General features: G+C 35.3%; 1 long non-coding RNA gene across 1 annotated transcript; it reads left to right on the top strand.

The window, feature by feature from the left end:
• The first annotated feature begins 13,305 nt into the window (after positions 1–13,305).
• Positions 13,306–15,934, top strand: LOC140004987 (uncharacterized). The gene is made up of 3 exons (XR_011812809.1): positions 13,306–13,490; positions 15,001–15,064; positions 15,766–15,934. It is a non-coding gene; the product is annotated as an uncharacterized lncRNA (long non-coding RNA).
• Positions 15,935–16,217: the final 283 nt, after the last annotated feature.

The following is a 16,217-nucleotide window of genomic DNA, read 5'->3' as shown; positions in this document are numbered from 1 at the left end:
ACTAGTCCCACAGTCCGGCATCCTAAACATTTAAGTCTAGGATACACTACAAAGATCTGAAACCTAAACTCTGATACCAACTGTGACGCCCCCACTTCTCCCTAAGGCGAACCAAAGGGTATCCGCGGGACGCCTGCCCAACTCTCGCCAGGACTCGGTACAATCCACAATTCAAGACTAGGAATACTTCAAATAACTTCAATACATAACTAAAGTACTTCAAATATCTCACACTTACAATTATGTAGCTTTCAAACTTAAATACAACCCAAAGGAAAAGAGTACAATAGTTATCCGTTATAATATAACTCAAAATCTTCAAAAGAGAACAATCTATAATACTCACGAGTACCCTTGGTCTCGAACCCTGTAAAAGAAAACCACAACGTGGAATGAGCTACACAGCCCAGTGAGGTTCCAAAACACTCTAACAGTTCAAATAAATCAAGTAAGTTGGGCATATCATATGCATGGTTCAAGGTTACACAATGGCATGTTATCAAGAGATGATAATCATTGTAAGGTAATTTGAGACATGTGTCATGGTATGAGACATTTATCATGAGACAGTTATCATGGTTCAAGACATTGGCATGTATAGTTCACGAGTGATTGGAACTTATTACCGGTGCGAGTAATTAAACATATTACAGGTATGGAGCATTAACATGAAACAGGTATCATGATATGAGTACATTGAACAGGCAACAGGTATGGAGCATATCGCAGGCATGGCTCAGGATTTCATGTTGACATTTTAGCATGAAACAAGGTAAACATATACTGTAGGATACGGTGTTCCAGTGGAAGTCTGTCGGTCATCTGCACCTTATGACTTCCGGATCCCCTCGGTTTGACTGGCCATCACCTTATCCCTCCAGTGGTAATACTCGAGTATACCGAAACGGTTGTCCAGGGTTCCAACTTACCCGACCGAGCCCAGTCCTGGCTCGAGTAGGTCAGTAACCGAGGCAGGGCCCAAGTTCAGCTTAGAGCTTACAGCATGCACAGGTAACCAAGTAATTCGACAAAAAGGTAAAATTCATCATTTGAGTAGGTCGAGTGAGGTAAAGTACACACTCACCTAACAATGACGGGCAGCTTCATATAACATGTGATTCATGATAATCAAGTAATCAAGTGGATACTTAGCACGTAAACACGTAAGCAGTACAAGTTGATTTCATGGGAACATGTAATTCACGGATATCGAATAGTCATGTAGATTGGAAATCACGTGAGCAAATAGTCAAGTAATTAGGTAGTCATGTGGGTTGGTAAACGGTTAACGGTTAACGGTTAACGATTCACGGTTGACGGTTAACGGTTGAGTAGTGACGGTTAATTGACAGGCATTTGTCATATGAATAGGCCATCATTGGCCGTTATCCCATTTTTACCATGTGAAAATCGAGAAGATTCACTCCAACGACGTATGCAACCATAGCATACCAAGTCATGTTATTGGAGCACTTCCAAGCATGAGTTATTCATTTCAAAAGAGAACGAGTGCGATAAAAGACACACTCGACTCCATTTTTTCAAAACCAAGTAGGCTAGGCAAGCAATCTAACAAGTTAAACATGTATCGAGTTCATATGGTCATTTGATATGGTTAATCATTTAACCAATTCATGTAAATATGCAATGCAAGTACACCTTCCTTAAATAGGCATGAGTATGGTAAATACTTATCACATAGTACTTAACACTTAATAATTATGAAATAAGCATGTCCTAGACTTATTCAATTACGTATTCCTATATGGAACACTCACCTAGTCAAAACAAGCGAGTAGTTCTCAAACAAGCGTTTTAGGTGTCCGCTCCGAGATCCTCTTGAAGGTCCCCTCGAGTGCCTGAGCAAATAATAATCAAGTACCAGTCAAAATCACTACGAATCTCTAATTATCGAGAAAGATTGTACACTAGTACAATCTAAGAAATTAACGCGGAGATGAGTCTAAGAGTTCGTGTAACTCGAGGTTCAAAAGTGGGGTCTTAAATCACAAGACAAATCTGATTTCTATCTCTAAAATCAAATGTAAAATGATCAAATGATATTGAAGGAAAATGGAGAGTTCGAAACCCTTAGTTTCCTTTAAGTTAGAAAATTTCAGATTTATTAAGCAATCTTTGAAAAATCATATCTCACTCCCTACAAGTCCAAAATTGGAAAAATTGATACTGTTGGAAACCCCTTTGAAAGTACTAAAAGTTCTTAGAAGACACTTTTCCATGATTCTAAATGAAAGATATTCAAAAATTGGCTCAAAGTTATTGCTTTAGAATACCAAGACAGTTTCAAGATTGGTTTTTGGGCAACTTTGAAAATTCGGTAACATTCACACGTTGTAAATCAGCCTCCAAAATTTGTAACTCAATTAGAGTTACAATCAACGTTTAAAACAAAACAAGCGGAACGAGAAACGGAGTTTTGAGCATCAAGATATAGTAGCTCCAAGTTGCTGAAAAAGTTAAGACTGTTGGGCTATTTTCCAGGTTTGAAGACTAGATTCGAAGTATCATTTGGTCATCGAGTTGGCATTGGAAATACATCAAACTTGGTACACTAAATCTTCCATGTGTGAACAACATTTCTACCAAGTTTCATACAAAAACTCTCACGGTAAGGCAGTCATTAAAACAACCAAAGTTTATGAAGAGTTGCAAGGCTAAACTACCTTCTCACTTTTCTTTTGTTTACAAACTTTTTGTACCATGAAATCAGTTCCAAATCTCTCCATTATTGAAACCAAGAGTTCATAACATCCACTGAGCAATTTAAAGACCATTGACATCCAAATTTTCAAAATAAAACTCCCCAAATTAGATTTGACCATTTGGCTAAGAGAAAACGAAAAGTTTTCCAGATTCGATGAGCGAATTTTGTGACATCATTTGCATATCAAAATGGTCTTAGAATATTACCAAATTTCGTACAATTAAACCTCCATATGAGGATTACTCTTCTATCAAATTTCATTTAAAAATTCACATGGGAAGGTAGTTAACTAAACCATCAAAGTTCAAGAAATTTCCCCAATGTAAACTGTCTTTTAGCTCTTCTTTCCCTTTTTAAACATTTTGTCCAAAGCAACCAATCCAAATCTGGTTTATTTATGAAACAAAGTCCAAGAAACATCTAATATAAAGTTTGGTAGATGTTGGACATCAAAGTTTCCAAAACAACAAGTCCCAAATCATTGTTAGTTACAAATCTGTCCAAGTGGAAAATTCTTTCACTGTAGCAGTTTCGAACTTTGGCCACAACTCACTCAATTCAACTTGGAATTGGGCGTGGTTGATGGCGTTTGAAAGCTATCTCATAAAGATGAATTTTCTCAGAAGAAACCATTTTCAAATTCTATCCACAAACAGCTCGTTTTTGAGCATCAAGAAGTAATTTCTGTCCTGTCTCCTGGAGAGCAACGAAATAGGGCAGTGATTTTCAAACGAATGGTGTGGCTCACTCGAGTGGAACTAGGTCATGTATTTTATACCAATGGAAATCTGGGAATGTCTAGTTTCCAGTGCCACAAACGGCACTTAATTTCGACATCGGAACGAAGAGTTATGGCCGATACAAAATGACTGCCTGGGCAATACGGGATTCATTTTCCAGTTTTGCTAACTTTGGAAATCAACTCATTTGACCAACCAAATCATGTTATTTTTCAATGAAATTTTGTACACAACCAATATAACATGTAAACAATGTAATCAAGCCATTAGAACGTCAAAATTTTGCACATGAGTGGTCGGACAAGGCAGGGGCAAAATTGGAAACTTTTGCTTCTTGCACCCAATGAAGTTTCTATTAATTACACACCATTAATCCATCATTTTAACCACTAAACCAACAATATATCCATCATCATTCATCAAATCAGCAACAACCCAAGAGTGGGAGTTCATAGAGCCCACTTTCACATCAAAATCCAATATAAATAAAGCTACCCACATGAAAATACAAGCTTATAAGTGCAATACTACTTCCATAAACTAAGATTCAAGAGGTTGATCGTCTATTACCTCTTTAGATGATAAAACCAGAAATTTTGGTCACCAAAAACTCCAAGAAAAAACCGTGCGATGATGTCCTTCTTCTAGCTTAAGATGATCACCAAGTGCTTAGCAACGTGTGTTCAAAGTTTAAGATGATTTGGTGGAGGATTAGTGAAGATTTGAAGAAGAAATTGAAGAAGAAACTTGGTTCTTTTCTCTCTTGAGGTGCACGGTTGGAATGGAAGCAAAAGAGTCAGCAATTGAGGTAAGTATGTGGAGAGTTTTAATCTAGTGTGATGCACCCATGTGAAACTAAAATGTGTGGCTCTCATTGATTCAAAGGTCAACTCTTTTTCCCGCGCGTTTCGTGTTCGATTCCTCTTGAATTTGTTTCACTAGTGCACTAAACCTCTAATGCACTTATATTCATATAAATATTATTCACTCTCAATTGTCCCAAAATAAGGGTCTAAAGTTTCTAAATTAAATCGCGCGTGTGGAAATGCGTATTTCCAATTTAGGCGCGATAACGCGAAACTTTCGAGAAATTCTTATAACGACAGTACTAATAACTATCACTTGAGTATTTAAACATTAAAATACCTAATTTAGGTCCATTGTACATGTCTCTAATATTCCAAACTTATTGCACTCGCAATCGGTCAAGATTCCAAAGACGTGTTCACTATTTTCACTAAACGAGCTTCCGAAAATTAATTTTTGAAACAAGTCACTTTAAAAATATAATGAAACTATATTTTCATGTAATTAGGTCTCAAATGCTTAGAAAATAATATTCGGAATAAAAGGCCAAATAAATAATTAAATAAGATAGAAATAGGAAGTTAAATAAGTAAATTTTGCGAGTCCTCACAGAAATGTCCGGTGCAAGCAATCGTGAAGTTAAATTCAGATGGATGCTTAAGGGGCAACCCTAGGAGGAGTGGAGGGGGAGGTCTGTTCAGGGATAGTGATGGGAGGGTCCTGTTAGCATTCTCCTGTTACTTTGGGGAGATGACTAGTTTACAAGCGGAAGTCAAAGCGCTACTCCATGGGGTGCAGTTAGTAATAGCTCGAGGGCTGGCCAATTTTCATTTGGAGTCTGACTCGTTAGTTCTTATCCAGCTTATTCAGGGTAGAGCTAAGTGTCCGTGGGTGGTGCAGCGGGAATTACAAGAATTGGTCCAGTATAGTCATCTCTACATCGAGATATCACATTGTTTTTGAGAAGCGAATAAACCTGCGGATAGACTTCCTAAGCTTGGGGCTGATTCTGGGGAGTCAGTAGTTTATGATTCCGTCCTTGACCTTCCCCGCATGGTTAGAAGAGATATTACTTTAAATAGGTGGGGTTGTCCTAGTTTCCGTAGGGGTAGATATAGAGAGTAACTTTGTTTAATCGGTCACGCAGGCTGGGGGTGGTGTTTCTCTCTATGTACTTTGAATCTCTTATAATAATAATAACAAGCTATTTTTCTTTTTTTAAAAAAAACTGTTACTTAGACAATAATTAATTCAATTGATTGTAGGTTGTGGATTGAAATGACTAAGAATGTAGTAGGTTTTTTTTTTTTTTTTTTTTTTTTTTAAGAATGTAGTAGTTTGTTAGAACCAAAATCTGTTTTATCGAATAGAAGAGTTTGGAGACCAAAAAACGAGTTTTGATTAGTTGAAGACTTGAAGTTTATTGATAAGTTCCAAGGTAGAGGGGGTTGGGACAATAATGAGGGTCCATTACGAGCTTGAAGTATGTTGAACAGAATTCTTTCTCACTGATGCTATATTCATTAGGGAGAGGGCAATGAGGGTGTTTGCAAGGGCATCTACATAATTATCTTAGAACCAAAGATATGATGAGTTGTACCCACTGCTTGAAGGACGACCTAAATAATCTCTTTTTTTTCGGACACTAACCTAAATAATCTCACATTCCCAAAATATTTATAACTTTGGACAGATCAGCATTGTATTGAATCGACTACAAGAGCATTTTCATAAATACCAGAAATATATTGTACAATAAGTTGTATCCCACGCTATAATCACACTCAAAACATCCACAAAATATAAAAATACCCCAACCCATGCGATTGAAATTCAAAACTCATCTTTGACCAGATTTCGTTTCTATATAGTATAAGGATAATGCCTACCAAATATATCTGACTCAGTTACTAAAAATGGCTAATTCTTTAACAACTGATTTGTTTAGTTTTTTAGAATCCCCACCCTCCATGCATCCTCTTTCTTTCCCTCCCCAGTTTCTTTCTTTGTTGTCATGATAAGATGATCTTTCAATCAAATCAGAATATTCGAACAAGAAATGCATTTAGAAAATCCCCCAAAAAGAACTTATTTGATGCCTGTAAAATCATAGGGAACATCCCTCATTCTTGTCTAGCTCTTTTTATTTTCCTTCTCTGTTTCTCTCTTAGAGCTTTCAAAGCTCAAAATCACAAATTTTCGTGTGTGCCTTCTTGAATGATTGAATGATTCTTAATGAGATATTCCTTCTCTGGATGTTGATTGGTGGATGACAGCCAAATAAGAGGTAAGTCTGATCTCATTTATCAAATGTTATGACATTAGGATAACAATGGCTTCGTTCTATAATGTTTCTGTTTCGAATGTGATTTTCTGTTTGTGGTGACGTCAAATTCAAGTCAAACAAAATCCCAAATATCCCCCCTACTTGCTGAGGCCATCATGATTTTCTTGCTTTTTCCCTTGAAATTAGACCCTTAATGTTTATTTGGCTTTTTCCTTTTGTCAATTTTAGAGGGAATGAAATCTCTGATTTCCTAAAGCTTGTTCATGGATATGACTAACCCTTATGCTTGCATGACAACATGAAGCGATGAAAGATTAGAATGAAACTTTTATGTGGTAAATCTGTTAATCTTGGCTAATATCCATGTCTTTTCTAAATTTTAAGATGCTTTATAATCCAAAAGGAGTGCCTCTTATGTTTACGAAGGTAGAGAAGACTGCAATCTGTAAGAAAACTTGTTTGGGTATCTGAAAGAAAACTTGGTCACAAGTTTATGAACAGTTATGGAATTTGATGAGGTTTTTCTAACAAGTGCCCTAACATATCTAATATCCACCTAACTTATCATATATATGCACACATACTAATAATTATTATTTTCTCTTATATTTATATATTTTTCTTATTTAATCTTACCTACCCTCTCTTATATTTATTTACTTTCCTTAATTAATTTTATATTTTCAAAAAGGGATAATTTTAGAAACCTCTCCTGAGGTTTCTAACAATTTCACTAGCCTCCCCTGAAGTTTGTAAAATTACACAAACCTCCCTTGAGGTTAAGGTTTTAATAACAAAATTAGTCCAATTAGAAAAAGTAACATTAAAAAAGTACTTTAAGGAGAGAGATAAAACTTTTATTCCATAAATACCCCTTATGCATGTATGTAAGTTGTATTAGTAAAAGAATAAAAATAATTAAAAATTAGAAATAATTAATACACACATTTCGTCATTCAAAAAGTTCACATTTAATAAATTAGATAATACAAAGAAGCAACAAAACTATACTAATTATCACAAGATTCAACAAAATAGTCTAGTAATCTCTTTTGACATGACGTTTGCTATTATTCATGTAATTTTGAACAACAAAATTTTTGAATTTTGCCTTTTTTTTCCTCCATTCTCCTTTACTCATATTTAACAATTAAATAATTAGAGCACTAATTAACTATTAGTAATTAATTAACGAAAATAACTGTTGAAAATTTCTTTAATGATGAACGACGACTTGTATTTATAAAATAACATCAATTGATATATCTAATGGAGGGTGGTAAAAGAAAGGCAAATTTTGGATTTTTTTCTATTCAAAATCACAAGAATCATAGCAAACATCATGTTAAAAGAGATGACTAATCTATTTTGCTGCATCTTGTGATCATTAGTGTTGTTTTATTGCTTATTTGTGTTGTCTAATTTATTAAATATGAACTATTTGAGTAGTGAAGTATGTGTATTAATTGTTTCTAAATTTTAATTATTTTTATTCTTTTACTAATACAACTTATAAATGATATTATGAAATCAAAGTTTCATCACTCTCCTTAATGTACTTTTTTAATATTACTTTTTCTAATTGGACTAATTTTGTTATCAAACCTTAATCTCATGGGAAGTTTTTATAATTTTGGCAAACTTTAGGGGAGGCTAGTGAAATTGTCAGAAACCTGAGAGGAAGTTTCTAAAATTATCCCTTTAAAAAGATATAACACCTGAAATATGTATTAACATGTACCCTATGATCACCCGTTAGACAAACTAATTTGATAATCATATAATCCTGCGAAACCTATCATGTTGTAGGATGTCTTGAGACTCTTAGGAAACCTTAAATTCAGAAACTAAAGTCTGATCAATGTACTGATGATCAACTGACAATCCGGTTATGTACTAAGATAGGGGAAAAGAAAATTGAGGTACTTCCTCGTGATTTGATCTTCAATATATGTATGTGGAAGCAAACAACAGGTTGAATCAAAATTGTCAGTTATGGATCTTAGCTAAGTACTGATAAATAATCAAAATAAACATTGATAACTTCTTAACTTTCAACCTTAAGAACATGGACTAACAATAGTATACCATGCGTTGAAAGCATGTATCAATTTTGACAGTTTAGCTAGTATTTACTTCTTCAAGTTGTTAACATTGTAAAGGGTACTGCTTTCCCTTAGTACAGTCAGAATCTCCTTTTCATACATGAATGGTTTCCTCTTCTCCTTCGTGTTTTCTGTTAACAGTATTTTCCTGTCTCAACATGCATGATTCGCTTTTATGCAGGATTAGTGAACTCTAGATATAATTTTGCCAACTTTTAATGGCTGAGGTAGCAATTGCTATCCCAGTGATCTGGAACAAAACAACATGTGAAGCTGATGAGTTTAGAAGGAACTCAACTGGAAAGATAGCTGATAAGACTAATGAAGTAAAAGTGTTGCCTAATTATCTTAGAGCTTCATTAGGCTCTTGCCATGACTACTGCAAGTTTGGTTTTAAACCTGAATTTAAGACAATAGAATGGACTCCAATGGTGAAGATATCCAAGACATCGCCACGATGTGAAACTTCACAGAAAAAGATAGGCCTAGAACCGGCTAAAGGTGAAAATTTGGAGAAACAGAAAAGTTCATTCAAAGTTTCTAGGCCAGCATCAAATTTGGGGAACTCAATTCAATCATCAAGAACAAAAAGGACAGTGACTTCAAATAATCCTGAGGAGCTGAAGCAGAAACCTTTCAGAACAAAGGAGTCTTCAATTGAAACAGCCCACCAATTAAGAAGAAACAGTGAAGTCAACATACCAAAGGGAACATCCAACAGTGGATTGACTGAAGGAAATGATTCAACCAATGGCATTGGGACTTCCAAAGGAAGCAAGAAAACATATATGTTGCCAACGACTTGTTCCCGATCTCACAAAATTGATCGAGAAAAGATAACAAAGCCAAAGGAGATATCTCGTACTAAAAGAAACGAGAATACAGGTACATTATCTGCATCTCAATCCAGAGCTCGTAAACCCAATGCACAGAGCATATCAAAGGAGATATCCCATCTTAACAGTAAGGTGGTCCTAGAAAATGCTGACACAGAGCAACCAAGTGCTGAAAATATTCCAGAGAAGATATTATACATCACTGAACTGAACACCAAAAGCTGTGAAGGCCTATCCCCTGAGAGAAGCGATGGATTAACTGAAAAGCAGGCATCAAAAATTGAAGATGTTAGCCTTATTCAAGGACATATTGATACTATTCATCACTCTCCGTCTTCATTATCATTGTGCTCAGATAGCAAGGCATCATCTTCATCCACATTGATGTCATTACTATCATCATCGTCTGCTACTAAATTTGCGAAGAAGAAAAAACATGCTGGAAAAGATCATTCAGAAGATGGAAACTGCTCGCCCCGGAAGCAAAAATTTAGGAAAGGAAAGAGTAACATTGAAATCCCATCTGGGATAAAGAGTCCAAGGAGACTCAAATTCAGGCAAGGGAATATTGCAATTTCTGAAAGTCAGAGTAAATATGCTGAGACCAAGAGGAAGAAGAGCTACAGGAAAACAGACATTGGAGTCGAATCAAGGACAACCAGAAATGAATTGAATGAAGTTGTTCTCAGGCGCCAAAATCGAGAAGAAAAAAGACCTATCAAGGGTTCATACAACAGTGTGATTAAAGAGACAGCAAGAAAGCTGGCCAAGACTAGGAAGAGTAAGGTTAAGGCTTTGGTTGGTGCCTTTGAATCTGTAATTTCCCTTCAGGATGAGAAATCTGCAGTAGTTAAAGTGTAATTATTTTACATAGAAATTCTGTTATTATATTGATAGGAGGAGTTTTAAACCATGCCATCTCCATGATGCTAAGAGAGAAAATGCATGATTTTACTCCCCGATTATTTGTAAATTAATGAAGTATTGACGTTGGAACTTAGTTTTGTAAATTGATCATATTTGATCACAAGGATTTGTGGCTTCTTTGATAATGAAGAAAAATCCATTTTCTTGGATTTCTGTCCCTGTGCGTGCGTGCATACATACATACATATATACATATAGACATGTACACATGTATACATGCACGCTTACATACATACATACATACATGCATGCATGCATGCATGATTTTACTCCCTGATTATTTGTATATTAATGAAGTATTGACGTTGGAACTTAGTTTTGTAAATTGATCATATTTGATCACAAGGATGGCTTCTTTGATAATGAAGAAAAATCCATTTTCTTAGATTTGTGTACCCGTGCATGTATACATGCATGCATGCATACATACATACATATATATATATATATATATATATATATATATATATATATATATATATATATATATGTGTGTGCGTGTGTGTACATGCGCGCGTATTTTGAATCATGTCTTAAGGAAGTATGAGTTTTCCTTGCCTTTTTCTTTTTGTGGCTGGTTCCACATGGTATAAATTTCAAAATGCATTTGACAAAAGCTCCAATTGAGCCCCAAACGACAAATTCAAGGCTATATCCTCTATCAAATGAAACTGATCAAGGTGAACTTTTTTTTCTTTTTTCATTTTTTAACATCGATGATCACTGGATCAAAGTGATGGGGTTTTCCTTTTTATCTCATTTGAGTTCTATTTCAAAATCTTCATGCAGTGGCCGAAAGTTAAAAAATGTCAATCTTGAGAACTAAACATAAATTCATAATTCCTTAATTTGCAATGGACCATAACAATTCCTTAGACGTTAAAAAAGTTAATATTGGTCAAATTTTGTTGTAGTTTTAATTTCTGTAAATATATATACAGAAGTGCCTGTAAATTCATTACATTTTGGGTCCTGGACGTGCTTTGAGATAAATTACACTCTTACACCATACAAATGCAAAAGGTTCTCATAGTTCTTATTGATATTTCAATGTAGACAGCAAAAAACAAAAGCAAGCTGTAGAATAGCTAAGTAGGAGTTTGTTGGAAACTTTAATTTAATTTCTTTGGGCAAAATCTATAAAAGAGGTACGTATATGCAAGTGTCAATTACAATAGAACCCAGATTTAATGGAGTAACAAAAGACCATTATGTATTCAAGCAATGTGTTTAATCATAACTCATCGGATAATTTAGCTGAAACAAAATCATTGACCTCCAAAAAATTAGAAGCCATCTATTTTTTTTGTGTGTGTGTGTGTATGTATGTATGTATGTATGTACTTGGAATATTAATTTTTCCATTTCATTTTTAGCTTTCTGCTTGTGTACCCTCATTGAAGAACTTGAGGGACTCATTTGAAAGAGTGTAGAAAAAATTAGGGTTCAAATGAAAATATGACAACAGTTACTCTGATCGAATTTGCATTCATTTCAATGATATATCCTATTTGATCCTTGGTCCCTTAGTTCTATCAATTTGTTATTCATGGCATGAAAGAAACTTGCATAAGATAAACAAAAAAAATAAATAAATCCTTGGTCCCTCATCCATCTGAAAAAGAAAAAAAAATCCTAGATTATTGCATTTGAAGTTGACATTGTGGCCATCTTCTACTGTGTCCAATGGGGAAGAAAAAAATGAACCCTTGCTTTTTACCTCGTAATTCCGATGGCGGTTCAATTTCCTCCGAATTTTCCATTGACTCCCTTGGGTTCGCCTCTTCCTCTTAGTGTAGAGTAATAGTAGGTGTAGAATAAAATTTATTATGCCCAAAAAAAAAAGACAAAAGGATAAGACCATAAATGATTTTACGAGGAAAACCTTTTATGCTCTTTGATACCAAGAGTTCTAAAGCATGCCTTCTCCATCTTCATTACACTTAGAGGAGAAGGTGCACAAGTTTAAGTCCCTGTTTTTTGTAGATAAATGAAAATAGTCTTACAAATAAATAAATGAATAAACAATGTCATGGTTTGGTAAATTGAGATCCCCGTTAATTAGTAGGGATATTTTTTGGAAATCTCCCCTGAGGTTCATTCTAGTATCATTTAGCACTTTTGAAGTTTTAAAAAATATTCACTTCCCCTCAAATCATATCTTTTGCGATAATGTCCTTCCTTATATCATAAAAATATTCCTAAAATGATCTTAAAAAGGAGAGAGATACATTTTCTTTCCAACTCTACCCATTTGTATTGTTTTATCTTGAATTTTCTACCAAATTGATCTTAATATAAGATTTGCATAGGAGGACATAAAAAGGTTTTTTTTTTTGAAGAGGAGAGAGGGCAAGTGTTAAGTGCAACAATAATTGTTAGGATTGTGATTGTTTTCTTTTTTTGGTTTTCCCTAGATTATTTTTGCCTATATGATTATTAGAATTGTGAGAACCCGTAAATTTTCATAATTTCTAAGGTTTTATTTTATTTAATCGCACGTTTTTCTGTAATTTCTTTATTAGAAAATTTTCTAACTCATTTTATGAGTAAATAGGGTTTTAAAAGTATTTTTCTAGTATAAGTTAATTCATGAGCTTTTAAGAGTATATACCGGATGTGGGACCCACTAGTGCGGTAAGCTTGATAAAATTCAGTCGATTAGGTTTAGTATTCAGGGATTAATTTACTAGGTGTTAAGAGATGATTAGGGGTTACCCAAATGGATGAGAGTTGGAGAGACAAAAGGATAGAGTAGCATTAATGAGTGACAAGTGTCACTTTGTTATTTGGTTGGACTTTGACCTTTGGACCAACTTTACCAATAAATCAAAATTGACCAAAATTTCTCCATTTTATTGCTTGCTTTGGCCGAACCTTGAAGAGGAAACATCAAGCAAAACCTTTCATCTTGCATCTTCAATTTCTTGCCCAATCTTGAGTTCCAACCATTAGCATCTTAAATTACTCCATAAAACTTCTTGCTAGAAAGGATTAAGAAGGTTTGGTGGAGTTGTTTTGGAAAGGGAAGCACTAAGCTACCAACTTTCTTGGGGTTTTAAGGTATTTTGCCAAGAACATCCTCTTTACTTCAATTAATTGCTTATTAGTGGTTTTTAGTTGTTTTAGATGTTGTTTTGGAGAAGATTAGCACTTGAAGCAAAAAAATTCCAGATTAGGGTTTCCATTTTCCCCCTTCTGCCCGGTACTGTTTCCCCTAGTTAGAGACCGAATTAGCCTTATCTCAAAACATGAAAGTTGTAGATAATAATGTTTTATAGTTGCCTACAAAATTTCACCTCAATCGGAATAACGTAGCCTGTGAAAAGACCGAAATACCCCTGCTGCCCTGTTTATGTCCGAACCTGCTAATCCGCTTCTGTAATTGGTTAGTTTGACCAGGAATACTACTGATTTGGTTGTCGGTATCTTCTTAAGACTTATATCCTTGTATCTTAGCTTTCAAATAGCTTTGGAATCACTTGAATTGGAGTTGTATATACTGAGATATGACTGAATGAATCCGGACTGCCACAGTAAACTTCGAATTGGAAAATCTGGGGTTGTTTTGGTAAATTTGACTTAGATACATTGCAAACTGGACTGAGTAGCCTTCTTCAACATTGTAGCCCTTTCTCTTAGCTTCAAGAAGGTGTAATTTACACCTCAATCCGATGATATAGCTTCAGTTGTGTTAATTCCGCTAAGCAACAGCAAATCTGCCTTTTGTTTTCCAACCCAAACTTCGTTTCCGCATATGTCCTAGTTTGATTTTTCACTTATACGTTCCACATGATTTTACTCTAGTGATATGTGGATTTGGTTTATGACTCGTATTCGAGCCTTATGGTGGCTCTAATTAAAGGTGTTTGATAGCTTGTGATTTGTGGGTGTTGAGGTTTGGTTGGAAAGTAAAGAAAGACAAGGGAAATGCTGTCAAAATTTTAGCGGAGCTTCAGCACAGTCTCGGGAAATTTGCTATATCTTGATGTAGGAATGTCGGAATTGAGTTCCGTTTATTGAGTTTTAAACTAGATTCATAGGGCTATAAAATGTACAAATTTTAGACCCTTTTTATGTCTGTACCATTTATGGTGATTTTTCAAAGTTGACTGAAATATTGTACCTGTTCTGTCTTTCACTGGATAAAGCAGCAATTTGAAGCTTGAATTTGACTGACTTGCGTTCTGAATCTTATGAGGATGTTTTCTGGAAAGTTATAGCCCTTTGAATGTATTTTCCAACGGTATAACTTTTACTAATTTTGGACTTACAAAACTTGAGATATGATTTTTCATATAGGGTTGCGCGAAACTGAAAAATCCTGTTTTCCTAGTATTGATCTTGCTTTCATTATCTACTTCAAATTTGGAATTGGTCAGTCATTGTAGGTAGGGCTTTGAGGTTATTCATACTTTTAAGGCTAATTGTTACCTTTTCACTCCGAGGTCACCTCTTTGCTTTGCATTAATGGTTCTTTTGACTAGGCATATGGCTCGTAACCGAGTCTCACTTGCGAATTCCATACTAGGTCTTGGAGTAGAGTCTTAAGTGTTTGCCTTGATTGTTCTAGGAGGTGCCGACGGTTAAAGCCACACTTGGGAAGGAAACTTTTGAAGTTATCCTTATTTGAACTGGTGAGTGCACCACTCCCTTGAGTTATTGCTAAACTGGTTTTTTGTACTTGCAACTTGCTATTTGAATATCTTTCCTGACTGTTTATCTTGTATGAGACGAGAGTGTACTTTATCACACTCGTTCTCTTGCCTGTACTGAAAAAACTGGAATCTATTTCTTGTACTTGTTATGTACTTGAACTTGTTACTTGCACTTGTTATGAGATCGTTTGGAAGTGTGTCCAACGATCGTCCTGTTAAACTTGAGTTCAACCTCATGGGGAGTTAATTAAATCGAGCCAGTAAGGGCTTGGTCGAGATAATTGACGATCCATGGGTACCTGTTCCTGGGGAATCTTTGGGTATTGAGACTCTTGATTCCGATATACTCGAGTATTACCATTTCTGTTCCTGTTTGGCGTTCGGGCCCGGTAAGGGGTATGTTTGGTGAACGGGGTTTTGGCGTTAAAGTGGTGTTCTACTGGACTGGTTTCTTTATTGAACGTTGACGGAGGGTCAACGAGGCTGGATCAAGTATAGCAACGGGGATTTGGCTCCTGAGAGCCACCTGTATCCTTTACATTGTGATGTTCATTCATTTCTCATATTTGATGTGAATATGTGCCTCCAAAGTGCTTTCTCATGAATTCTACTGATTCTACTGTTGGTACCTCATTGAGCTTTTAGCTCACCCCGTTTCGTTATCCTTGTTTTCCTTACAGGAAATCACCTTTTGAAGACTATGATGTTTTGAAGCATGAGTTGAGCTAGTTTTAGTATTCTTTTGTATAGCTCCTCGATGGTTGGAAAACCTTAAATGTATTTTAACCAAACAATTCCCTTTTGAATTGTAAATTTGCAACCATGTGTATATAAAAGTATTTAACCATGTTCCTAAGTTGATTGGGTTTGGAAATGTTCTTTTCTAGGGTTATCTAAAGTTGTTGTGCTTGGTTTGGTTTCGGACAGTGAATGTTATCTTCTCGAAGTTCTTTTGAGCGGTTGGTAGGGTTTACGCTCGTTCCAGATCCGTAGTCCCGGTGAGAGTTGGGCAAGCGGTCCGCCGAATCCTTTGGTTCGCCTTAGGGGGAGGTGAGGCTGTCACAAGAATAATGAATAAAATCTAATATAAATTGGCCTAGGAGGCTCAAAAAATAGAGAAGAGAAATGTTTA

Source organism: Coffea arabica, chromosome 4c (genome assembly GCF_036785885.1).
Source record: "Coffea arabica cultivar ET-39 chromosome 4c, Coffea Arabica ET-39 HiFi, whole genome shotgun sequence".
In the NCBI taxonomy this organism is placed as follows: domain Eukaryota; kingdom Viridiplantae; phylum Streptophyta; class Magnoliopsida; order Gentianales; family Rubiaceae; genus Coffea; species Coffea arabica.
This window is presented reverse-complemented; position numbering and strand designations above follow the sequence as displayed.